Here is a 27,273-nt window from a genome sequence, read left to right as displayed (position 1 = left end):
CAAAACTGCAACAGCTCAACATGTGGCACTCTGAAATCAAGTCATAAACTAAGCAGTTAGGCAGACATTTTTGTCTGCTCCCTAGATACAAAGGAGGGTTTTACACAGATGGGAATCAAACCTCTTTCCTACTGCAACTTTCCAGAATGCCAACCGTGCAAGCATTTTCCACATCGTAAACTATTATTGTCCTGGATGCTGGATGCACTGTCACAAATCCCGAAGCTGTAACTCTTTGATACTGTCTGCTCTCCAGCATCTCTCCTACCTTTTTCTCAGGCAAGTCATCTACTCTTCATCAGACAGGTCAAGAGCCATTCTGAAGTTGTCACATGCCACATTCAACCAAGAAGCTGGTATTTTTCTTTTTCTTTCCAGGATAGATTGGGAGAGAGGGAGGGGTCATGGCACATTTTCTTGTTCAGATAAACTTACAATTACTTCATGTGTCTACCTAAAATAAATAAATCAGTTACTCACATTCTTCTCTCATCTCTGAAAGATTAATGTACCTTTGAGCAAGTGATAATCTTAAGGAGCCTCTTGTGAAGAGAGTGAGGATAAGTAAATCCTGTGCCAACATCACCTTTCGTGACCTCATTTTTTTGGCTCTGAATAATAGAACTTCATTTTTATTGCTAGTATAGCTTCAGGGCCACTTTTCCAGAGCCTCTTACACATCTCCTTCCAGTTCAGCGCATGCCTCTCTTAATTACCATCCTATGTAGCAGTAACACTAAGAATAAAAATAGCTTCTGTAAGCCTTGGCATAATATTGCCATGAAAATAAGGGAGGCTGTCTGATGGCAGATCTTTCATTGGGTTAATGATGCACACTGTAAGCCATGTCTATACTGGTCAGTTTGGTTTCACAGTTAGTGGTTAAGTAAATGACAGTAAAACTTTAATGATCACCTTTTACAAGTGACATCAGGAAAGCTCTTTTAGGGAGTATTTATGAATTGTACTACATGTGTTGAAGTAGTCTTCCTGTCCATCTCCTATGGATCTTAGGCGGCCTGTCTAGCCTGTGAGTGCTATCCTTTCCCATGGTATGATCCAAAGGCTACATCAGGAGAATAGGCATCTCATGTGGTTTGCCTCTCTTTTTGTCTGCGTGATATTAAAAAATCCAAGGGCAAATGAGGTAGTTAGGGGCTGCACAGAGTGCTGGTGCTTGCCTACCCCAACAGCAGACACTTCAAAAAGTCCTGTAACAACTATTGTGCTTGGGAATATAACCAGTCCCTGGAGAAACCAGCTGCTGCTGTAGCACTCTGAGTGTGCTCTTGCTGGCTGGAATGTCAGCAAGCAACTGGTTTGTCCTTGGGAATGTTTTCCCCATACTGCTTTCTGTAGCATTGCAGACGTGGGGCCCCTTGGTGTGGAGCAGTCTTGGTCTGTGGGACTGTGCCACCCTCTGCACCTCTCCCTCCAGGTCTTTCTCATATATATATATATATATTTAAGAGAAAAGGTTGTGTGTGTATGTATATATACATACAACCTTACACTAAGGCAGTCATACCAATACTGACAACTAGGTCGCGTATCTTAGAGTAATAGTGAATGCTTGTGAATGCTTTAACTACTCAGGTAGAATCAGGCCATTTTCTGAAGGTTTTTTGAAAAATAAGTAAACACATGATTTGGCCTTGAATTCCCAATATAAATATTAATTCTATAGAATAGTATCTGCATTTGAGAGGGAGACAGATATTTCATGCAAAGAAATGGTAAATATTATTTATGCTGAGGAATTAGTTTAATAGGAAATAATCTCAGTCCTGCTTTGTCCTCCTCGAGGTAGCCTACAGCCCCTCTTGCTGCCTACGGCTAAACCGATCTTTGTGCTCGTCAGCTCAGAATGCTTGTACTTTATCTCCCTGACAGTAACTGAAATATTTAAACTCTGCTTCAAATACTGACATGCTGTTTACACCTGTTTTGTAACTAAAACCAAGATTTTTGACCAAAAAAATAAGAAGAGGGATAGGAATCTGAGTGTTTGCTTTCAAACTGAGGAATGTTGTCCAAAGCTTGCCTTGCTGCAATGCAGTTACCACCACATAACAGTGTGATGTTTGATTCAAGAAACAATGCGTACCAGTAGCTATTAGAGCATTTTATTAAGACATGATTCAAAAAAAAATCTGTAGACTCTACCTGATGGAAAAAAAATGGATTCCACTATGGCTATTCTAGGTGCTCAGTAGCGTGAGCTTCCTCTACCACCTTCTGCTAATCCATCTAAATACAAGAGAGATGATGTAAGCTTTGCACTCCCTAGCAATGACTCTGGTAAGTGCCAGCTGTCTGCATTCCTGGTCTCTCAAGGGGACTAGAGCAATGAGGAAGAAGGGCCATAGTCTCGTACTGATGACTTGCTATTTGTTATCCAGGCACAAGATGTCTCTGTGGGCTCTCCAGAAATTCTAGATCAAAAAATAAAAAAAATAAATGAATAAAAATCAAGCTGTGTGGGAAGCCTGTCAGCTTGTGTTTGTGATTTTATTTGTTTTCTTTAACAAACGCTTCCTGTGTTAAACAGGCTGATACATTATATTTTATAACATCCTTGCTGCCCCAGTCCATGGCAAAGGAGAGACATCCACGAAGGGAGAGTAATGAAGGACTTGCATGTGGTATAGATTCTGACTTTATGCAGTTTAAGAAGGAGATCACCAGGGTTTAGGTGCATGGGTAGATAATCAAGCGGTTCATCCTCTAACTTCCATATTGAGACAGACATTCAAATTGCATAACGCTTATTGATGTCTTAAACATTTAACACGGTGAACATATAGCTGAGTTAATACAACTAAAGAAAACTCAAGGCTTGAAATTTCCTGGAGTCTGAATGCTTAATTTGACACCATAAATGTTTAATTAAGAGTTAACTCTGGTATTTAACATTTTTTAGAAATGTATTTATTTTAAACAGCAAGTCAGCAGGACTTCTTTTCAATCTTATAACATGTTTGTAGCATTTAGTCATTTCTAAGAGAAGGCTTTTAAAGAGTAACTTGTGAACTGCTGTTTCACCCATTTGATCTAAGATAAATATCTTTGCTTTCAAGTTTTGATAATGACCACCTTGGTCTTTGTCATTATTAAAAAACCCTCATGTTAACAAAAGCTGTGTTCAGTCCTGCTCAGTGGAGCAAGTCACATTTCCACACCAGGCACGAAGAGGCTTGATAAGTTAATGAGTCTTTTATGTCAGCTGACTTCGACTACAAAGTGTCTGGCCTGCCAAAAATGCAACAGTCTTACGGTTATTAATATTAACACCCACATCTTCTTAGTACAAATGGAGGAATCCCTTTTTCAAGTATCAAGGAAACTAAAACTGTAATGAGACATGATCAAATCTGAGCCTTTGGAATATGATAATCAGTATGCTCTCCCTTCTTATCAACCGTTTGGATGATTTTATTATAATAGTATGTAGAAGTCCAAGTGATGAAGAAACGTACTAGTTCAGGATCAAGAATGAGTTGTGTATTTGGTACCACCACAACATATGCATCTTCTGTAGGAATCTACATAGGAATCTCTCATGTAAATCTTTTAAAGTAATAGTACTACGTCACGCACAACTTTCACCTCCAAAAGTCAGTATTTCTAAGAGACTCTCCCTTAACTCCTTGACATTTGTTGCATTTGAATGAAAAGTACATATTACTAGTTGTTCAAAAATCCACTGAAGTGGGAGAAAGTGCATCTTCATGTGAACCTTGAGACTGATTGCAGCATCTCTTGCAAGTGAGAGTTTTAGGAGCATAGCATTAAATCTTTATACAGTAGGCAGACTGTAACAATGATTATGTAGACTAATTGTTGGACTGTACTGGAAAAACTAATCTCCTTAAGAACAATACACGTGGTTTCTGAAAGATGAACAATTCTAAATCATTTGTCTTTGGCCATCCTAATCCTGCTTACTTATCCTCACTTTAGAGCCAATACATTTCAATTTTTGTAATCACAGTGTTAGTAAATATGCAAATGGTTGTTGGATTCTTACTTACACAGGTTTATTTCAGTAGTAGGTTTGGCAGATAATTCTCTTTGAAATCACTTTTTTGAGTGGTATCTATGGATGTACAATAACATACTGGTACAAATTGCTCCCTCTGGGGCTGAAGAAAGTAAGATATAGGAAAGATGACATCATGACATTAAACATTTTTTCTTTGCTTGGGACTGATCCTAAGTCTGTTGACATTAATAGAGATTTTCTCTCACTGACTTCCTTGGATTTTGTGTCTCTAGTCTAGCTTTGCAATATGCTGATATCAATCCTACTCTTAACAAGGAGGTACTAAAACTTCCAGGTGTGGCATTATGCGATAAGAGTTGGTGCCAATAAGCAAGAGAACATGAGATGAAGCAACCCTTAAAGTCTAACCACTTATATAAATTGGAAATACATCATCAGGACTGTACAAGGAGCACGTATTTTGCTTTCCCACCTCCAAAAAGTTGTCAATTAGGCTTTTGACGTGTTTGAGTAGGTAAGCAAAAACAATAGATACATTTGTTAAAGAACTGACCTTGGATATTCAAGGCATCACCAGCAAAGGTGACATACAGAGGAATGGGAACATCTCCCTGTCCTACTTAGACAAGCTGAAAATTTGGCAAAAAAAAAAAAAAAAAAAAAAAAAAAAGAAAAAGAAAAAATAGCTGAACAAGCTGCTTTGAGAAATAGTTTGATAAACTCCCAAATTTGTGGGAACAGCTGGTGTGGTAGAAATCTCAACCAGTGTTTAACCAGGGATTTCTGTCAGTCTCATGTCGTGTTATAGGTTAAGAATTGAATTCGTTACTTGTAAATTAAGAGTGTTACTATTAATTAATACAATTTTGAGAAATAAACATTTCAAACATTCATGTTCTATTTCCTGATTTAATGAGACAGGAAGTTTATTTAAACTCTCTAGAGAAAGAGAAGGATTTGTACATTTACCATGTGTTCTGCTACAGACCTATTCTTGAATTTGTATAAATTTATATGATTTTACACCAGATGTATATTTCTTTTGTGATGTTTTAGAGTGCGTTAGGAATAGAGAATAAATACAGATATAACAAACTGTAGAAGCTCATCTTCAAGAAAGTAGGTATGTCACAGGCTTACAGATGACTATATCCCCGTTTTGGGATGTTGTAGCCCAACACGTGCTTAAGTCATTTGGGAAAATTGTGTGAAATGTCTGTGTTCTAAGAAAAATTCTTCTATAGATACGAAAAACAAGATTTCAGTCATCTGAATTTTTTGTGTTTTTTTAAATCACGTTGGTTACTTAGTAGGTAATATTTTGGTTGATACAAAATTTTAACTATCAGATTAAATTTAGATTTTTCATTAAGTATGTTTCCCTTTCCAGTTTATGCACAAGTGAGTTTCAATTTAAATGTGCATTTTCTTAAATTAATGTTAGTCAGCAAAGCTACACTTTTCCTAATTTCAAATAAAATCTAAGAATTTCATAAACATTTTAAAGGCTGTTGAATCAAAAGTATCATTGGGACAAAAATAATCTGCAGTGATGCCATCAAAGGCAGAAAATGATTAGGTTTTTTTCATGCTTGTATTTAAAGTTTGAGTTATTAAAGGATAATTAAAGGGTTGTATTTGGATTTTTTTAAATTAAGCACTGATTAAAACTCTTGTTTTTGGGTTGCTGATGTGACTATTCATGAATGAATCCTGACTATGTCTGTAACATGTTCATAATATCTGTATGCATTGGAATGCAATGCCTAACTCACTAAATCTAGTTCCCCGATTTCTCTGAAAACTTTTTATTAATATTAATAATAATACACTGCTCACTAGCCCCTTATAAATGGCAGCTTAACTGAAACTGCTGCAATTCTGTGTGGCTTCAGAGCCTCTTGAAAATCCCACTAGGCTTCTGCAGCACACTTTCTGCCTTTCTGCAAAGTCTTTATTTTGCTTTAGTCGAGTAATACTAACAATTAATTGTGTGTGGCACTAATAGACAGGACAAGTGTTTCATCACTCAAAATAAATTAGCATGGAAGTAAATACCAGCTGTAAAGTGTCCTGGCATTCTTGTAAATCTCACACAACTACAGTGATGTCTCCTCCTACGGCTTACCCCTTGCAGTACTTCACATTTTGACAGGATGGAATCAGAAGGGAATTAGCTGGACTCCCAAGGTTTTGTTCAATGATGCAAGATCTGTTCCAGCCCTTAACTACAACAATTATTATAATGCTTATTAGAAATTCAAAATCTTTTGCTAAAGATTTGTCGAGACTGTGCCACTAAAGTATCTATGAAACAGCCAAAGTGGAAAATTAGTTTGAAAAGTAAATAATTGATGAAGGCACACACATTCTTCACTAAATGTCAACACCAGGAAACTCCTAACAATGTACATGCGTACACACTTATGTATAATTAGTCAATGAAGCTACAACTGAGGTCCTTTGACGAGGAAGATAATGCACTGTGATGCATGAAAGGAAATGAAAGCATGTTGTCAATTATGCTGTTAACAGGTTTTAATATGCACAGTCCATAGGTTGATCACCATATGGAATAATTTATTCCTTTAATTATTAAGACTTTATAAATTAGGAACAGGAAAACTATTTCAGTCATACATGATTAATGTTGTATGTGTTTTTGGAGAAAGCATACCATGATGTTTTGCTATGCTAAAATCCTGAGGCTTTTCTTATCCTTTTCTCTTGGCATTCTTCAGGATCAGCTGTGTGCTATTTGGAATTTCGATGTTTTACCTTCTGGATCAACATTGTCCAATCTGCAAAGAATAATGACTTTTCAAGTCATTAATGACAATGACTCTGAACTGCAAAGTGGAAAAGCTAAAAAAAAAAAAAAATAAAAAATAAAAAATATATGAAAATACTACAACCTCACCCCCCTCTTCACATCTTTTGTTTTAGACTTTGTTGCCTAAAGGCATTCATGTAGAAGTGCAGTGTCCCCAGCACTTCAAGGACAAATCTAAATACTGAACTTCATTTGATGTAACATTCATTTTCTCGGAAAGCATTTGTTACACTTAACTCAAGGCTGACATTTCTTTCTTTTTTTTTTTTAATAACAAATTCAATTTATTCAATAGACAAAATATATTTGTTTTATGAAAAATAAAATATCATCTTTTCCCCCCTTTCCCCCGTCTCTCAAAACAACACCTGATAAAAACAACAAAACCACAGTGTTTGTATAATGTGCTGATTCTGGAACAGCTGTATGATGCTTTCTTGTGAATTTCAGGTAGCTTCTTGTCAGGTTTAAACAGCTAAATTCCATTCTAACCAATATCAAAAAGGTTTCCTCTATATTAACAGTTGATTTCATATTTCACACAGTCCAATTTAAGATATACATTCTCCTTATTAGAGCACACTAATTTTTTTCTTTTCCAGAGATTCTCACGTTCCCAGGTTTATTTAGTCTTGAATTAAAAAAAATCAAATTTATAAGTATATACACACGTGCACACACACATATAAAATGATGAAATACTTGTATTGAACTATTTCAGTTCAGGTACTTAATTTAAATGTTAGGGAAATTTTGATTCTTTATTTTTAAAGTAGTAAAACAAATACATTACTGTAAAATATATAAATTTCTTTGGGCATAGTTTTATACTTCATGCTGGATACAAAATATATTGGACAATTTTTATTTCCCCACCAATGTGGCACTGAGCCTTTTAGAACAGTCACGTCTCACAGCAGAAGGAAAAGTGGAGCCTGAAGCAGCTAAGTTATCTCATACAAGACGGGTTCAGATGGATTTCTGAATCCACGATAATACGTGAACCATCCTTAACAGAGCTGAGATCGTTAGCAATGAAACGATTTTAAACCCATATATCTTCACATCTTTAAATGTTTAAGGAAGTTCAGGTAGAAGAAAGACACTTTGGCTGAAACCTTAGTTAGTGCAAATACCTCCTGCTTCCTTGTGATTTAATTCAGTAAATATTGCTATTTATTCTGCAATCGATTTAGCATTGTCATTATTTTGCTGTGTATTTCTGCTCTTCCTAAGTGTTCTGCTTTCACATCTATCAATGGCAAGTATTCAGTTCACTGACCTGATGCTCAGGAAGGACAGGTGTTATCTAAGCCTTAGATGTTTTTCTGTGGCTGGCTACAGGTATTAATTCATGGTGAGTTCTTCCACATGGTCGTGATTTTATAATACTGCAAGAAGAATTTCAAAAGAGTTTTCAAAAGGTTTGGGTTTTGTCCCTTTGTGTCTGAAGATCAAAGGTAGTCCATGACTTTATAACAGAAAAATTAGCTTATTTCACAGTCATTGTAGTTCTTTCAGTTTACAGGAGTTGCTTCAATAAGAGGATTTTATTTAACATGCAGGTCAGAAATAGAGGAGGACCTCTAAGGCAAAGATGAAACCAGATGATGTGGAAGTGTTCTAGTTTCTCTTAAGTGTTGTATTGAAAACACATTTTAAGTTATAACTTTTTATTCAAAACTTGTGCTTTAGTTCCCAAGGCAACACAAACCAGGAATGATAATTTAGAGATTTTTTTCTAAGTATCCTTTCACATGAAAAGGGCGAGCAGCTGTAGATTTCTGATCTGTGGTTTGGAGACCTTTTAATGAAAGCTGTCGATTATGGAGCCCTTATTGTAACACAGACCCAATCCTTAAGCTTTTCCATTAATACACACTGTACCATCATTTTAAGGCTCTTTATTGCTAGTCATCATAGGTCCTGCCACACATCACTAATCTCTGCTGCCTGAAAGATGCTGGGAATAGCAAGTAACATACAATACATCAGAGTAATTTTAAGTTTTGATCTCATAATGAATGGAAATTGAATCAATCTCTTCTGGGACTTACTCCAAGATTAGACATTAAAGTAGGATTTTTACACACACACACCACACTCCTGCAGTAAGCATAACTTCAGTTAATATTCCTAACAGCTACGTTTTCTTCTCAAAAACTCGCTCATTAGCTTGTAAAATATACAGGATTCAGGTGCTTGATAGCAAATAAAGCCTTTAAAAAATTATGTTTAACCACTAGGGATTTTAGGAGCCTGACAGGAAACAGCTATTTCGTATACACCATTTTCGAGCCTCTCTGGAGCAAGTTCAGAATTCTAATTCTGGATTTGAAGAATTTCAAGGTTGTTCCTAGGATAAGACAGGAGTAGAATATGCTGCTTGGAGGACCAAAGTTCTCTACTGCAAGTCAAAAATGCTGTGAGCTGTGACTGTCTCTACACTGTGGCGTAATTATATCCTCATCAAGACAGAGAGCTTTCAAGGTGTTTCTGCAGAAGTGAAGAAAAAGGGAAAGCAAAAGGAAGAGGAGAAGGATTACAAAACTTTTAACCCTCTGTTACTTTAAAAAGCTTCAGAAGATACCCCCCATGCAGTTTAATTTGCTGAGTGTTGAGGAAAGGTAAAAACTTAAAAGGACTAAAAAGGAAAGCTTGCACATCTCCTTGGGATGAGGATGGAATATAAGTGTCAGAATGAAATATGAATAGTGGGAATATGGCATCTGCTAAAGATTTAAGACTTAAAGGGAATCCTTTGTAAATCACTATATAAAAACAGGTTATAATTACTATTTTATGCTTCTATTATTTTTGTTATTCTGAAAAACACCCATAAGTCTTTTAGTCCTCATTTATATCTCGGGTACTACCCTGTCTTGTCATGTAGTTGGAGCATGGAGACATTACTAATTCAGTGATGCAGTCTTTCCATATATACCATGGGTAGACTTCATGGTTGCCTTCAGATCCCCTCGGCTCAGAGGGTTGAGGTGTTATTCTAAATGTGAAAAAGAAATATGTCTGTAAAATTGGGACTTGGGGTTGTGGATATCCTGGGATATTCTGTCTCTGGACTTCAAACTGCATTTTTATGTAATACCTGCTTAATTAACTTGATCCCAAACCAGTTCCCAGTTCATTCAGCAAGACAGTGGGCTCAAAGGGGGAAAAAAAAAATAAAATAATAATAAAAAAAAAAAGGCATCACAGAACCTATAGGGACTTAAAATACCAAAGTTAAGAAGAGGAGCAATCTGGCACACTCCAAAACATGGAAATCCTCTGATGCTCATTGTTAACTGCCTCACAGATGAGCATAAAGGCTTTTGCTGCAGAGCTCTCAGGTACAGCCTGGCTTCTTTTCCCGCAAATATTTCCACTTACTACATGCCTGTATTTTCATATTGGCAAAAAGGTAAACGATCCATTTCCTCAGTCTGATACCAGCTGAGCAAATAATTCAGTTTTCTATTAAGACTTGGGATGATGAGGGTGATCTTAAAATCACACAATTAAAGTTTAATCAGTCCCACGCATAGATTTGCCAATGCAAAAAGACCACCCTACTCAAACTCCAGTACTAGGTGCTGGAGTTGTAATCCTGCTCCTCTCCTCTCCGCAGCAACCCTAATGTAGTCCCCATTTACTACTAAGATAAATACCTTTCAGGATTTGGATTTGGGTAGTACCTAAGTGAACCTTGCAAAACTAATAAATTAGGAAAAAAAATGTTTATGAATACTGCGCTAATTGGTAATGAGGCATGTTCTGTATTTCATGTCTCCCCGCTTGTGCAGTTGTGATACTGTCATCGCTGGAAGATTTAATCCCAGCAGATCCAAAAAACTAATGTGCATTTCTTTGCACCTCATTGCTTGCAAGGCCAGAGCTCCCTTCATCAAGACTTTTACAGCAGATATCATGGATTAATAAAAAGGTGAAAGAGCTCTGGTCCATTATTTATCCCTGACTGATATTTATTAGCAAAAAACAATTTATGCTGGGATTCCTTTATGGGTCTGTGATTGCAGTAGCTGGGGCAAGTGGTAATTAAAAAGCTGCAATGTGTCCTCTCACTTCAAAATTGGGCTTTAAAATGATGACAAGATAATGAATGGTGAAGTCTAATATCCATATTAATTTCTCTGGGTGTTCACATGTGTGGCTGTGTTGTGTAGGTGGCTGGAAAGTTCAGGATATTTGACAGCTAAGACACATTGCTGCTGGCAGAGCCCATCTGTCTGATTAGTTTCGGTTACACGATGCGAGTGTTCTTTGCACACCAGCCCAAAGCATTGGGCTTGACTGTTCACATAAATCTCAACCAGATTTCCTAATGAGCTGTTGCAACATGTATACCTAGAGCTAATTTTGATCAAGGAAAATGTTAAAGCAGTACATTAATTTAAGTGTTGCTAGAGCTGTAGGAGTTAGATATTCTCCAAGTTTTACATACAGGTAAACCGAGGCACAAATTCAAATTGTCTCAGGTGAATTATTAACACAGACATCCTTTGAAATAAGGACAGTTGGTTCAAGTTCACTACCGAACTTCTTTTTCCCACTGAAAGCAGGAGCTGAAAAACTGTTTTAAAAGGATTCTGAAGAGCCAGAAAATGCTGTATTGCCAGGCCTAAGTCTTGTGCTGTTCCCCTGAGATCAGTGTGTCTTGGACTCCTGGCAGCCCTTGGCTTGGCATCCCTGGCAGGGCAGTCTAGACTCAGCAGAAGTTACAGCCACAGCGTCTATGCAGCAAGGAGGAAGCTGTCTTAGCCTCTGGGAGGGAGACAGGAATTACATTCGCACGTGTTTTTCTGAATTTTCTACAAAATTACTTTGCAGATAGGTAGAAGGCATGCTCTGAAGCAAGCTTTCTCCAGGTTCTGTAAGTATGTGATGTGTCTCTTAACTTAATAAGGAGACCAGCATCAGCAAGAGGTTCTTCCCAAAGGAAAGAGTGGTTTACCTCCGTGCCTTCTTCCTATCTCACTTTGGCCTTTTGGAATCAGAGTTAATGAAGGCAAAGGGAAGCCAAGCAGGTTTAACTCCCTGAGGAGCTCAGCCTCAGGCAAGATGAGAACATTTCTTACCTGGAGACTAACTTGTAACACATGGAAAATGGTTGTCTTTTTGTGACCACACCCTAAGGGAGGTAGTACAGGTTACTAATAAAAATTAGTGTGAAACATTTTTTTGTCATGTGGAAAATTCTCAGATTTCATTATTTTTCTCCTCTCGACTAGGAGGAAAAATCACAAACCCCAATCCTAATCCCTTCATTTGAGAGAAAAGCTACATATGTAAAAATTTGGGAAGGGCCTGTCAGAGTCATTTTGTCATATGAATTAGATTTTTAAACCTCTAAATAATTTTCAGTTGCTTTTCTGCAATCCCTAATCCTGTGACCTAGAGTTGTGAGATACTTAACTCTTCCTCCTATCCCTTCCATTTAGTAATCTATTAACAACAACAACAACAAAAAATTATAATCAAGAAATGTCAATTCTAATGAAAAATGTACTTGTGCAATGACAAGGACTGCTGGTTTATGTTAATTCATCTGATCAGGCCATTAATGTCTCTACCCCTCAATTTGATATAGTTACTTTACTATGAGACAACATAATTTCTGTGCTCGGAACACATTAGAATTTAATTAGTACTGGCACAGAACAGTAGCACCTTGACTGAAAGAAATACTAAATTGCTTCATTTCTGACATAGAAAATCAATGCATTCTCTATTCAAACTTGATTTTCATTTCATTATGCTTCTAAATAGATTTGCAGGAGTCTATTTAGGATTATAATATAGCTAGCACATGAAAAATTAAAATACAGACAGGACTGGGTCATTTGCTCAGGTATCAAAGACAATGTATCATCAAGATTTTGAAGTCTATTCATCCATTAAGTTCATGTACTTCTCACTCTTGGTAGAATTGGTGCTTGTAGACTGATACAAAATAGTCTGTCACTATCTCCAGCTGCAAAAAGTTTCCTCTTCCTCTTTTCTGGGTGAAGTAAGAATGAACTGGATTCCCAGCTGCTCAGGTTTCCATTAGGCCTGGTAGAAAGGAGCAGTGCTTACTTCCTTGCCATTTCCACATGTCCTCATCATAGTAGGCTTAAAATTCATGCTCCTCAACCCCTGAGAAAAAGGAACATATGATAATGCAGTGCCATCTGGTCCTGTCCTAACTTTCTAATGCCCAAAGCTGGTCAATGTGAACTGGAGGTTTTTAGTACAAGATCACCGTTTGCCCATAAGAAACCTCAGGATTCAATGAGACTTCTTTGAGGCTTGAATAGTCTGGTTTCAGAGAGGAAACATAATAAACCCAATTAATCCTCAGCCCTAACTGGCCTGCTTGGATTTAGCAGGTTGGCTACACCTGCCCAAGTGAACAATTCACTCCCATTATTCTCTCCCTGAAGAATCAAATCCCTTCAGCAGAATGGAATCTGCTCCGCTTGCTATGTGAATCTCAATTATATCAAAATCTTGCCTGAATCTAACATATCAGCAAAGACAACTCTATTTAACAGTTGGCATTGCTTTAAAACTCACCCACTTTTCACCATTCTCTTTCCCCCTCCTCTTTCCAGGAACAGCTCTTGCAAGACAGGAAATCCCTCACCGTGCGCACAGTTGTTTGACCATCTCACACAGTAAGTGCCTCATCTAGAGGCTGGTTATTATTTTGTATTTTCTGAATACTTTTATCTGTGTGTTCTGGCTTCTGATCTATTCTCACCTGGAGTTGAAGGGCGTTCTATTGCTATATATTTTAATTGTCTTGCTGGAGTGTAGTTGTTTTCCAGTGTTTGGGTATCAAATTGATAGTGACAACTATGCTTACAGCATTGGAGGAAAATGCATACAAATACTAGAAATTTGAATATTGAAGCATACCCTTCCAATCTCTAATGAGATTATTTTGCTATTTTCCAAAAACATATATCACTTTTTCCTTCAGTTTATTTTTTGAGAAAACATCTTATCAGGAGAGCAAAGGGAAATATATATCCAGAAAAACAATCTTTCAATAAATTTGTCCTTTGCGATACTAATGGTTAATTAAAAAAACAAAAAAATTATCAATGTTATCTGAAAGCTCCAAGAGCTTGGTGCAAAATTTTTAGTACTTACAATGTCTTCATATACTGCTTTTTGCTGTCATTCAGCAGACAAGCAGATCCCAAGGAAAAAGGTCACATTTTGTGGTCCATGTCAAGGAGATTACTCTACACACATCATGTCAGCTAATGCTCATTATGCCAATTGCTTCATTAAGAAGCAAGAAGCAACAGTTAAAACTGTCAGACAGCTTTGTGGCAACATTTACTTCTTACCTCCATATTAGAAATATATCAGTTAAGGGGGAGCTCTTTTGAAACTGTGGTTTCAAACAGTAGTGAGAACGTTTGTAAGTGCTTGGATAGAAAGTGGGTGGAATTTGGTATTTTGACATAGTTACAGATCAGTGCAGAAACTTTCTGAGGAAGCAGGTTTGTCAGCAAATTCTCAGTTGTTGCAGATGTTCAGTTTGAAACATTTCAGGTCTGATGTACTTCTTGCCATTCCGAGGTAGGTTATTCTAGGAAATTGTATTTACGGGAGGCAGCAGAAACCTCCCACAGGGACCAAACCACAGTGTTTGTTACTGTGTTGTGAGGGGCATGAGGGGTGTCTATTTTGAGATTTTTGTCATGCTTACAAAGAACATCTTTTGGGGGATAGCCTAAGCATCTGTGAAGATTGGGATTCCAGCATGCAAATACATCTTTAAGTTGTAATGGTGCGTCCTAGCTGGAGAGTGATTCCTTTGAAAAAGGAATTGTATCATCAAAAATGGACATGAGAGTTCAGGCTACCTTAAGGCTCTTCCAATAATCCAAATACTTGTATTCCTTTGAGAATAACCCTGAAAGTGTAACACTTGGTAGAACTGTAATTTGTAAGGAATATACTTCCAGTTAAGGGAACAGCCATGCTATTAGGTCATGCCTGTGTAAATGATTAATTTACAGTAGCAGACTGTTAACTGATGCTTGTGGAAAGTTTTTCTGACTTTTAATCTAATTGAAAATACACTTTTAAGTGCTTTTTGTTCATCATTACAGACTTTCCTTTAGGGCCTATGGACCTTTGTAGGACAAGAACAGGATTTGGTTTTAAGTAACAAACTGAAACATGATGAAAGCAAGAAACAGAGACTGAGACCTTAATTAAAACAGAGTTGCATTTCAGAGAGTTATTGAAGAAGGAGGAGGTGCTAGAGGCTAGAGAGTAGTTATGTTTTTCAAAGCCTATTTGTACAGTGAAAGAGCCAGTACAACAGCCCTATTATTCACCTCTGCTATGTTGGTATTTGTGAAAAACAAACTTCAAACAGGCTCAGAGCTAGGAGCTCCCTGGCTGAGGATGATGGCACATCAAGGAGTAGGGATGAAGGAACAGATACTAGCAGCTGGAAGCACAGAAACTCCTCTGAAGTTTGCTAACAGTTTTTGACCTTGCTAGAATTCATTTCACATCATGATCCTCTTGATTTCAGTGTAAGGTCTGGCAGCTTCTCTGGTCTGGCAGCTTCTCTGCTCAGCCATGACTGTGAGGAGGTTTTCCTTTAGCGTAGCTCCCTGTTACAATTCACTTGCACTTGGTGCCTGTGCCAGACTCCATCGTGACATCCTGTGACATGATGACAAAGCAGTCTGGTTCCTTAGAGATGAAATAAATGCAAAGTTAAACCAAACCAGTCAGAACAGAAGAAAAGCTCAGACTAATCACGTTTACAAAAAAAAAAAAAGCCTGAAAAATGCAAGTATTTTTTGTATCTTCTGCTCTGAATATATATTCTCAACAAAGGTATTTCCATCCTCCTATAAGGATCAGAGTTAGTTAATAATCTAGTTTATAATAATTTATATTATTAAAATCTGTAAGTCATTTCAATTTTTTTCATTGGAACGTAAATCTGCTGGCAGACTGTACATGGGAATCGTACCAGTAGCGTTATATGCCCTGTGGACATCTCCCTACCATGCTCTCATCTTCCAAAGGTATCTGCATCATCATCTTCTAGGAGACAAGATCTGAAATCATCAGGACCCTACCATGTGTTGTGGCTACATCAGCTAGTTGCAGGCTCCTGGTAGAAGCAGATTAGAAATAACGTGCAATATCCTTGATATCCAAAAATCAGAAGGCACCCTAAGATGTTTGGGACTCTTATGTTTATTCATCTGAATGTTGTCTTAGCCCAAAGCTCAGGATATCCTCCTTAAAACATCAAACATGAAGTGATGTGCCATGTGATTAAGAAAGAGGTGTTGATTTCCTACTTTGGGGATTTATTTGCTGAGCTAGCGCCAGTTTTCCCTGCGGTTCTCTTGAAAGTATATGAATTATATATGATAAGAATTGATGAACTGTGCTGGAAAACCCTTCAAGGCTATCAGATAGTCATTTACAGGAGCAGAGGGAATCATTGTCCATACTTTAGTTCTATTTTATCACATAAATGATGTTTTAGAGACAGTTTTGTACATGCCATCTCATTTCAAAGCTTTTTTTTTTTTTTTCCCTCATTAGATCACATCATTTTTGGAAGCTACTAAATATTTATTTTTGTCACAGTCCCTTGGAGTCTTTTTTTTGTAATCTGCTACCAGTCCTTTATAAGGGATTAATTTACATGTAGGATGTGTGTGTATGTTTACATATATATCCCTACGTGTATATATATATATATATATATAAAGGATTAAATTTCCTGTATAAGTAACTGATACTTACATTTAAATTTTTAAATAGCTTGTTGTCAAGGACTTTTTCTTTGTTTCCTTTGTTGACTTTGAAAGCTTTGGAATATGTTTTCACGCTTTCTGATTCAGAATACCAGGAATCTGGTTGTTGATCAAGGCAAATCTCTTTAAGTTAATAGTTGTCCACCCAAGGAACATATAAATACATACCTCTTTTTTTCACATGAGTGCTCCTGATTGTGACAGAATGTGAATTCATATAAAGATTTTTTTTTCCATTTCTTCTCTGCTTACAACTTTTCTTTCTGCTCCAATTTCCAGTAGCATGTGATTGTCATTTCTTTCTTATGTTAAATCTAATTTGAATGATTAAAGTGGATGTTGCCTGTGCATGCTTCTGTTGCTGTATAAAACTGTATTAACATAGCTGCTCAGACTTTGCAAATGCTTGGCTGTGCATCTCCTTACATCCAGGCTGGTCCGTTCTGACTTCTAGTATTCTGCAAGTTCTTCTCTAGGATTCGCAGTGTCTAATGAAAGACTCCGCAGGCCACCTAAGATTTTAGTTACTTTGCAATAAGTGCAGGACACTGGAAATCTGTGCTGTCTGGAGACCCAATTAATTTTACAAAGGTAGTTAGACTGTGTGGGCATGTGTCACCTGAAGGATCAATACAAAAAAGTTGCTACTGTATAACAGCTTCCTGGTGCATTTCACCCACTCAGAACTAAACATAACTCAGTACATTTCTTTCTCCTTACCTTAGTAGCAATCCTCATATTGAGATGTTTGGCTCCCCCGGATTTCTATGTGATTTCCCAGGCCACCTCTTATATTATCATCTAGCTATTAAGCTGCTTAAAAATTCTCTTTTCTTTATCTCCGTATACCTTGCAAATGCATTAGCTTGTTCAGTATTACTCCTGTTGCACTGATGTCAAAGGATATAAAAGCTTCATTTAGTTTGCCCTTTTCATTCATTTTCTCAGGTGAGCTAAGTAAAAAAAAAAAGTGAGGATTCTTTCAATTTCTTTTTAAAGAAAGTTGTTTTGTTTTTAAGGGATTAATATATAGAACAACATATATTTTAACATGTATTCTTTTGTTAATAGAGAAGATAGTAATTTTAACACTTCCCCCTGTGGATATTACTGCTGCAGCATAAGAGCTCAAATGTAGGATGGGCTTGTCTATGTTCAAGCATAGACAGAGCTGGCTAACACACAAAAACTGTAGCAAAAACTCTTTTACCCCCATGACTTTAGATTCGGACAGTGAGAAAGTCGTCTTATCCCTCCCAAACCCTTATGACAGGGATAGAAGGAGGAACTTTCGGAGAATAATGAGGAATCACATTTCAGTGTTGTCAACTTTCCTTAACATCTGAAAGTGTTCACATTGTGGTTTCCAGGTTTGGTAAGTCTCTCCTAATAGCATCTGACATTAGCATAAATCTGATGTAAGTGTTACACAGAATTGCCTTTGTGTTACTAATACAAACACCTCTACTGACTGCTTATTACAGTAATGTAAACGTCCACTCTTGAGGAAAGGTAGATCTTCCTTCTCCTATGACGGACTTAGCAGCTAGTGTAGAAAAATAAAGAAATGACATCTCTCAGCTGAATAGGCATCTTCGTAACACAGCAAGGCAGTCCCTTACAGGAGTTATATAGGAGTACTTGCTTCATTTAACTGTCCATCTGCTTAAGGAACGAGAGGAAAAAATACAATGTGATCGCTGGAGTTGCAACTATAACTCCGTTAACTTCAGTGGAGTCCTAACTGTTTGAACAAGAAACTGGCTTTGCTTGTGAGGGCATTCACGATAACTGGCTGTGGTTGGCTCCTCGGGGTTTACCATATTTGAGATTCCTCCTGACTTACAAGAGCAAGAACTGGGAAGGATTAAGACCTGGTTCCCCAACACCTCAACATTTTTTTACTTAGGGGCATGTAGCCTGTTTTGAAGAATAATGTGTTTGAATCAGCTTCCAAAAGGTGTTGCAAACCCACAGGTTTCTTCTATGTCCTCCCTCTCTCTCCCCACAAATATTTTATCAAAAGAAAGTCCTTTTACCTTTGTAATAAAAGAGTGTCTCTGTCTACCTTCCTCAGAAGCAGGATGACGTCTGAGACCTGGTGAAGGCAATGGAGTTGAGATTTCACCCCAATTTTTAGAGGTGCTGACCGCTCTCAGATCTCATTTCTTTTGAAAGTGGATTGCGAGGCATCAATGCAGGATCTAGGTCAAAGACTACCAGAAATTTGAGGGATTCTAGGAGAGGAGAGAATGTACTCTAAACTATTGAAAATGAGTTTTTCAAACCACTGTTCCTAAATACATGAACAAAACTTCTTTTTTCCCCCTAATGAGCAGTAAAACACAGAAAGATTAACCATGAGTTTAGTAACAGTGAGCTCTTGTACCTTTTGTCCTGCAGAAACTTGCAGAGGTCACGGTATGAAGGTACTTTGATCCAAATAAGTATCTAAGCATGCACATCTTTCTCTTCACTTCAGCTGCAATGTGGGTCCTCTGGCCAGTGAGGGTGGGATGACTTCTTTCTCCTGGCCACCAAATTCCCTCCAGTGGAAGTCTCTCTGCATCCAGGAGCCTTGCTGTCGCCTGGACAAAGAGCTGATGCCAGACTGTGATGTACATAGACTAGTAAACAAAATTCAGAGCTCACAATGACGTGAGAACTGATAACACAGGAATATTGTTTGGCAAAACTCAGGCTGCATATTTTATATGTTCCCTCTGTGGTTTCCTAGCTGGCAGGATCTGCTTCCTCCCTGTTCAATTCTGTGGTTGTAGAATTACTCACTTTACTGTTTCTTGTTACAATGCCCTGAGGGTATTAAGGTCTTGTTTGATCATAGAGCTAAAATATAAAGCTTCAAATTCTCTTCTCCATTGTACCTAATTAAGGAATCTCATTAACCCTCTCTGTGAATAGATTGAGAGGATGTCTCCTTTCTGCGGGCTGCTAATATGTTTTCTGGTAGAACAGCACACTCATCTGACCCCTGGTACTAGGTACTGTGTTAAATGGACTCTGCCAGCTCATGGCAGTGACATTTCCTTTTCTGGTCCATTCTTTCTGAGAAACTTCTCTTAACTTAAACCTAGTTCTTGATGTTTTTTTTTTTTTTTTTTCTTTCCTTTCTGGAGCTCTCCCACTTCAAAAGCAGGGAAAACTGTTGCCTAATCTCACATAAGTTTATGGGATCCAAAGGGCAAGGTATCTGTTGGTTGGGGGGGGGTGGGAGGAGATAAAAATCTGGGTCAGTTCCATCAGCTGACTGTACAGAGACAACTGCACAAACAAATTTAGCATGATGCTGCTTATAATTTCTCCTGCACATCATCTCTGCACCATAGAAACTCTTTAAGTGCATATGCAACAGAATAACAGAATGGTCTGACTTAACCAATGACTTCTGTGTTTAGAAAGTTGTTTTCTCATCTGCCAGGAAAGCAATGATCTGATAGTTTCTTCTATTCAGCTGTGCTATCTGTGGGCTGCTGAAGAAAATCTGGGCAGCAATACATTGATAAAGGATATGCTGCTGAGCCTGGTGCAGGAACGTTGCCCAGCTTCTGCAGGGAGCCAGCTCCCAGCCAGCAGGGTGAAACTGTTCCTGCTCAGCACCAGCCTGCTAGCTGAGTCTGACTTCAGCGGTACCTGGGGGTGTTGTTCCCGTGGGGTCCCCAGTGCTGAGGCAAGAGGATGGGAAGAGGACCAGGCACTCTTCATTTGGCAGCATGCCTGTGCCTAAAATCCCTCCCAGAGCACCAGGTGCTGGCTGGAGATGCAGGGACAGTGGCTGTGTGAGGATTTTCTTTTGGCCTGGTGTGGTGGAAGCCAAAAGCCCAGCTGGGCTCATGCTGTTTGCATGGCATAGGAACAGTCACTGCACGGCTTTGCTGCAGCACCCAGAGCTGCTCAGCAGGGCTGGGGAGGTGCTTCGTCAGGTGCTGTGTGGCTGAGACAGAACATTGAAACTTCAGACAATATCTGTGAATGTCTGTTTGTTAAATGGATATGTCTGTGGCTGAATGCTTACAATAAGCTGTAAGTCAAGCATGCCATCAGGATTTGTGTAATAAGGAGGAATAAGGAAGACATTTGTCTGGACTGGTCCCTAGCAGATGGAGAACTGATTCCAGCGAAGTGGGCTTTAAATAATGAAACTGAAAGCAAAAAGGAGAGAAAAAAAAAAGATTTAGCACAAGAGCAAGAAAGTGAACAAACTTATGTAGTGGAAGAACATGAAAAGAAATTATTTAATTTCCTGTTCTCCACTGGAGAAGAGGAGTTGAAATATTTACAAATGGGCTGTTTGAGCGAGCTAGTATTATTGAAACCTGCTGAGAAGACTCACGTGTTTGGAATGTAATAAAAATGGTTATATTCCACTAGGCAGAACAGACTGAACGAAACAGCAGGCAAGAGTCACTGCCAGTTGGTAGCAAATGTGGAGCACTTGCTGATTCATATTTATCTAACAAAGCATGAGACAGGGTTGTCTGCTGCAGACCACCATAATACCTGCTGTAGTGTTTGAAGAAGTCCCCTGCTGCCACTATTCCTAGTTCAAATCCCTGCCCACACTGATCCTCCTATGTTTACTCTTCCCTGTGTCCTCATGCTTAGCAGCCCTTTCATCATTCCCACTAATGGCCACGGTAACAGTTGGGATGATTCATGTGCTTTACACCTCAAGGAGAACACACTATAAAGTGGAAGGACCATTTTCCAATCAATGGTGATAAGCAAGAATCAGTCAATCTCGGTACCACAGCCTGCATATATCACAGAAAGGGACACATTGAGCAATACATGTGGCTTGAACAATGTGCTGGTTTACTAATTTTCAAGATTTTTTTCCAAAGACACATTAATCTGGACAACACAAGGTCACCGTGCAGTGAGCTGGACAGATGCTTCAACTGGACAAATTATTTCACACAAATTTAAAAAGAAATCTTTTAGCCCATGCTCATTCATTTGTATTGTTATTCTCTACAAAATCCTGAGTGGCCAAGTCTACCCCCTCCAGTAGCTCTGCATTTGTTCATAGCAGCTTGCAGAGATAGTTCCTCAAAGCAAGGTTTAAACTCGTTTGCCTAACTGTAAGTGCCAGCAATGATACTGGAGAAACAATAGCACGTGACTTAGACAATTAACCAAGCATCTGGGAATATAAAAATACCAGAGGGACCCTTTCATTTGGTTGAATGAGGAAAAAAAAAGTCACCTTAGCTATCAGAGTCAAGCACTAAGTGATTATATTTAAGTGAAATATCAAGACCGGCATTAGGATTAAATTGTTCCCCTGTGGCCTTTAAATCTACAGCCTTTAAATCATTTTCTTTCATCCATTGAGCTACTCTGAGACGCATAACCTGTGCAAAGTCCCCTTAAACTATCCGGAAATATCAGTGTAATCTTTTCCTAGTCATCCTGCCTATTCACCATGCAAAATTGAAGCATGGCATAGCAGAGAGGATACCAGGGTAGCTGTATGGCCTTGGGACCAGAGCAGGCTTGCAGGAGAATGGTCTCATATTGACGGAAGTTTGGTTCTGTTTGTCCCTGCCTATTTTTCCCTGGTACAATAATATTAAGCTAGAAATGGGCTTGTTGAATAAATGCTTTGTGGTTAGATTTTCCTTCTGTTGCATAGAAATTACTTTTATTTTAGGAAACGTATGTTGGAAATACAAAAAAAAAAAAAAAAAAAAAAAGGGCACTAAAGAAGATACACCTTCAACAAGAAAATCTTTGCCAAGCCACACCTTTCCCTGTCTCTGCAAGCTGATAGATACAGAAGACAGGCACCAGATCTGATTTTATTCTAACCAGGCGAAACACTCTGACATAACAGTTTTTGTCTTTAAACCATCCATATGCATTTTTAAACTATGCTAATGGGTTATGCACGTTATTTTGCTGGCTAAATTGATACATGCCTCATACTTCCACTATAGTACCATTGAACTTTCAAAAATTCTTAGAGTAGATCAGTTTTGCAGGAATTTTGGAAAACCCAGGCTTACTTCACTGGTGCTTTAAAGCTAAAGCATCCTAATCACCTAATTTACAAATATTTCAAACCTGGCATACTGATGCACCAAAAGGTTAATTGCTGCTCATACTCAATTAGTAGGAACCCTATGCTCTTTATTATATAAAAGTAAGCTATTATCACTTACTACATTTTTAAATCCAAGGTTTAATAATGACAAAACTTTTATCTCAACCCTGCAAAACCTTAATTGGTTCTATCTGAATACCTCTTTCTTCACAAAATTTTAAATCTCAGAATCTTGTGCATATGTATTTGCGGTTACAAAATGGTATTCTTAAATAGACTTTATGCAAATTCTGTAGATGTGCTTTTAGGTCTTTTTGATAAGCTTTTATATTTCTACAAATTCCTCCTCTCTACAGCTGCCAATTTAGCTGGCTGTTTACAGGTCATTTTTGCCCGGTGGGTCAAAAGCTTCTGAAAGATGCTACTCTAGCATCTGTCAGGCTCTACCTTTTTTTTCCAGAATTGAGGTTTTTCATAGAACACCCATTTTATATTTTAATTTATTTTGGTGTGATTACTCAAATGTATTTTGACCAGATCAAAGGCAGTATTTTAGAGATGTAGGAACACATACTATAAATTTTTTTTTGTAATGACCTTTCAGTGGAAAAGTATTCTATGTTTTAAAAGTCAAATTTGATATAAAGCTTTTATACTTAACTGAAACAATTCTTGGGAAACTTCTCTCTTCAAAAATTTCAAAATTATTCTTGTGTTTCTTTTTTGAAGAAAACTACAGAACGAGCTTGGAAATTAAAACTTTCCTGAAGTAAAAATCCCATTTCCTTTGCAGATTCAAACTCAAACTCAATACTTCAAACTCAGTAAATTGGTAGGTTTTAACCAGTGATCTGCAGGTTGCAGTGAGATGTATGGATTACCTCTAAGGAGTCTGCGATTAAAATAAAAACAGGGCTGTTAATGGCAGACTGAAATTCATTATACCAGTGTCCATTCCTCAGCTGGAAAACTCAGGTTTGCAAATTGAAAACACAGTAGTTTTCAACCTCTTAAGTTAATAATTCCTGATAATACGTTCCTATACACATCAGTAGCTGCTCGCACAAATAATTTGTAAGTAAATGCTGGTTGTTTCTGAGAGTCTTCGAGCTGCACACTTACTGCCATCAGTGTCTGCTTTTTGTCATTGTTTGTTTAGTATTCAGAGGATTTATGTCAGTTCGAATCATCCTGTGGTAGCTGATAATGTTTTTGTTTAAGTAGGTTAACTTGTCTAAATAATGAAATACTTGTGGATCCTTTGACCCAAACTCAGCTGAACACAGATGGGCTGTCTGTGATGAAAGAAGGAATCAATAGGATATTCCACCCTGAATAAGTCAGTGAGTCAGTTTTCATCTTCCTTATGCTACGTCTCTCTGGTCTTTATCACTTCTGAAATAACATTATTCTAATTTCATATCCTAAAGAAAAAAAACATATTTTCCTAGTCTAACTCCTTAGCAAGGGTCATCCTGTTGTGCTGTCTTAATGACCTCCAGGTGTTAATGGGTTGGAGACATCACCAAAATAGCTGTCACTTTATGTAGTAGTTCACTGCACATTATGTATTCATTACTATTTGAGTTTGCTGTTTGGGGAAGGGAAGGAAAGAATAGAATTGTCAAATCCAAATTCATTATAATTCTGAAAGATTAAAAAAAAAGGAAAGAAAAATCATCTTCATGCAGGAGAACAGCTCTGAGGGGATGGGATCTGGCCAGTAGAGCTCACCTAGCAGTGGGCTCAGCATGGAACTGTGTGTGTGTGTGTGTGTTTTGGTTTGTCTCACAACAAATATTCAGGGCAACTGTTCCTCTGCTGTGAACAGCCCTATGAAGTTCCTGCACAGGTAGCGAGTCCCTGCATTGTGGCACTCTGCTGCATGGGGTTCCCAGCTATTCTGCCAGGCAGACCAGGTGCGAACTGTGCTGTGCAAAAGAAAAGGCAGATCTCTGATCTTTTGCCAAGCTAGCAGAATGGATTGCAGGCACTGAAAAGCAAGTTCTCTATCACTATATTTTTCCACACCCCACTGAGAATCTGTAAATTCTTTTCACTTTCCCATATTTAAATAGGAGACCTCATCCTCTTCAGACAGCTTTAGTGAAAAGTGCTTAGTTCTGTAACTTCAGACCAACTCTTAATGTGTGTACTGGGCACTCTCCTTGAATTCTTTTTTTTCTGTTAAAAAGAGTACTTCTAATGCTGCCTGAAGTGAATGTTCTTATGCATTCTAATCCTCGTTATTTTATTTGAGGACCTTATCCTTGCAGCCAGCCTGCACTCTGCTTGAAACAAAAGAGAAAAGCTCCAGAAAGGTTTGATTCACTGTCACTCGTACAATTGGAAATATTTTAGGGGGTTTTCCCTGCTGTTGTAGGTTCAAAGACAAATGATGTAAATTGAAACTGATCAGAAGCAACTAGAATCTCAGCCAGGACTAGGGACTAGCCTTGAGATTCAAGTATTCAAGTACCTTCCTATAGCCTGAGAAGGTCCTGAACTGGAGGGAAGGAAACCCTGCATCTTTACCTTTGCCTTTTCCATGTATCTGGTTATGCCACACCAACTTAAATAGATGTATATACAGTCATCAGAAAAACAAGTATCCTTCCAGAGTGTTTTATTTCATCTGAGATTCTCAAAGCATTTCTCAGGCAAGAGCCTTCTCCGTGCTTCTCTAAGGCCCCCACACTCCGCACAATGGCATGATTTCTGTGTCTATTTTGTGAGTGTTCTGACTAGACAAATGCTGTATTTGGCAGATGTAGCTCTAGGACTCGATGAATTGTTTGCCTTCTTAATCCATAGTAATCAACAACTGAAATCCAGCAGCACCACTTCTGACAGTTCCTACCAGCTGCCTCTATGAAGCAAAGGACAACATCCACCTTGTCATGGTGGTGGACTTTTGGGAGGAAGGCTGCTCTCAGAGGCACGCCAATACGCTGGTTCTCTGTGCTTTTTGGTTACTCTTCTCTTTGCCCCTTAGGCAAAGAGAAGAGGTATTTACATATTTACATTTAGTATTTACATTGCTGCACCTAACTTAGCTGTCCCAATATTCATCTGAGTAATTTCAAAAGTAGTAGAGTTTCTACAATACATAAGCAAATTCTCTTTCATGTCTACTGTATGGAGGCTTGCTATTATCCTGTAACGTTTTATTTATACATTTCGTGTACTTTCTTTAAAGGGCTGTCAAATGACTGTCAATTATTTATTCATATCAGGTAGAGCAGCTGTAGAAGGACTGCCATATCCAAAGGTAAAGAGTACTACCTAAAACTTTGTAGGCAAGAAATAATTCAAATTTCAATAACCTAACTTTTCACCTATGTGATTTTTCCATTTCTAAGCTTTTTTTCTTGGGTTGATTACCGTACACATTGCAGTAGGTGATTTTGTTTGAAGGTAGCTGAGTGAAAAATAAAGATTAATCTTGACTGAATTTTTAATCATGTTTTCAAATGACTTGTAGCAACCAAATACCAGCTGGTGTGGAAATACATTTATTAAGAACATATGGAATCCAAACTGAGCCACTTGGTAATTTTACCAGCTTAGCAAGCTCCTTATGACTTGTTCCACAAAATCATTCATTTGGTAAATGATGGGATGGACTTTAAATAAATTAAACCAGCAATCGGAAAACTTTATATATAGCACTGTGTGATGATGCATGGGGGAAAAGAACAGGAGAGGGGAGAGTGGGCAACACTCCTGGGAGACTGGGGAGGCTGTGTTCAAGTCATTGCTTTTTTGCAGGCTTTCAAGTGGTAGCAAACTCCTTATTTCTATGCTGCAGCTCATTTTTCTGTAAGATGGAGAGAGGGGCACTGATAGACATCGTGATGTTTGGGTAATGTCCTGATGGAGGACCTAAAGCTGATATAAAAATGTATTTTGAAAGGACTGAATGAAGCAGCTCTTAGACAGCTGGGTTGATGCATGTGGCATGAAGATCTGCTTTGTGGCAGACCTTCAAATCCCTCACTAATAACTGGCATGCCCGGTGTTCCCGAAGATCCAGGGGAAAGATTTGTCTCCTGTGTGTCATCCCTCCGAGGAGCAGCTGCCAGCCGCCTTATTCCCTCTCCGCACTGCTTCTAATGCTATGCTTTGGGTACATACAATGCTGATTCACCTCAACCATTACTGCCTGCTCCGTTTTACTTGTTAATCTTTTTTCAGTACGAAGGCCCCCAGCCCTTCTATGGATTGTGGTGGAATCCCTGTGAACATTTGGCAGAAGCATGGTCTCAAGGATTTTCTTTTGAGGCATATCAGCTCCCAGTGATGTTACTAAGTCCTTCTTTATAGAAGAGCTAAGGGTTTTTAGAATTCTTAAGGATAATTTTGGTCAGATGTTGCTCTCATTGAAATCAATATGATGGTGATTAGCGATTAAAAGGAAGCTCAATATTTTTAGCTACTATTAATTTTTGATTCACTGTAGTCTGCTCAAACTAGAATATACCATCAACCTGCAGCTTCAATCTCTGTTTTCTCAAATATTAATATCTTGGGTAAATTTCTGAGTCCA

The 27,273-nt window shown here is 38.1% G+C and overlaps 1 long non-coding RNA gene across 11 annotated transcripts in view; it reads left to right on the top strand.

Annotated features, from left to right (window-relative positions):
* Positions 1–27,273, top strand: part of LOC310883694 — a 266,073-nt gene that overhangs the window by 28,733 nt on the left and 210,067 nt on the right. For all 11 annotated transcript variants that reach the window (XR_014573654.1, XR_014573655.1, XR_014573656.1 and 8 more), the window contains exon 2: positions 13,454–13,516. This is a non-coding gene — a long non-coding RNA (uncharacterized lncRNA). The remainder of the gene's footprint in view (positions 1–13,453; positions 13,517–27,273) is intronic.

This window comes from Anser anser, assembly GCF_964211835.1.
Source record: "Anser anser genome assembly, chromosome: 18".
Classification (NCBI taxonomy): domain Eukaryota; kingdom Metazoa; phylum Chordata; class Aves; order Anseriformes; family Anatidae; genus Anser; species Anser anser.
This window is presented reverse-complemented; position numbering and strand designations above follow the sequence as displayed.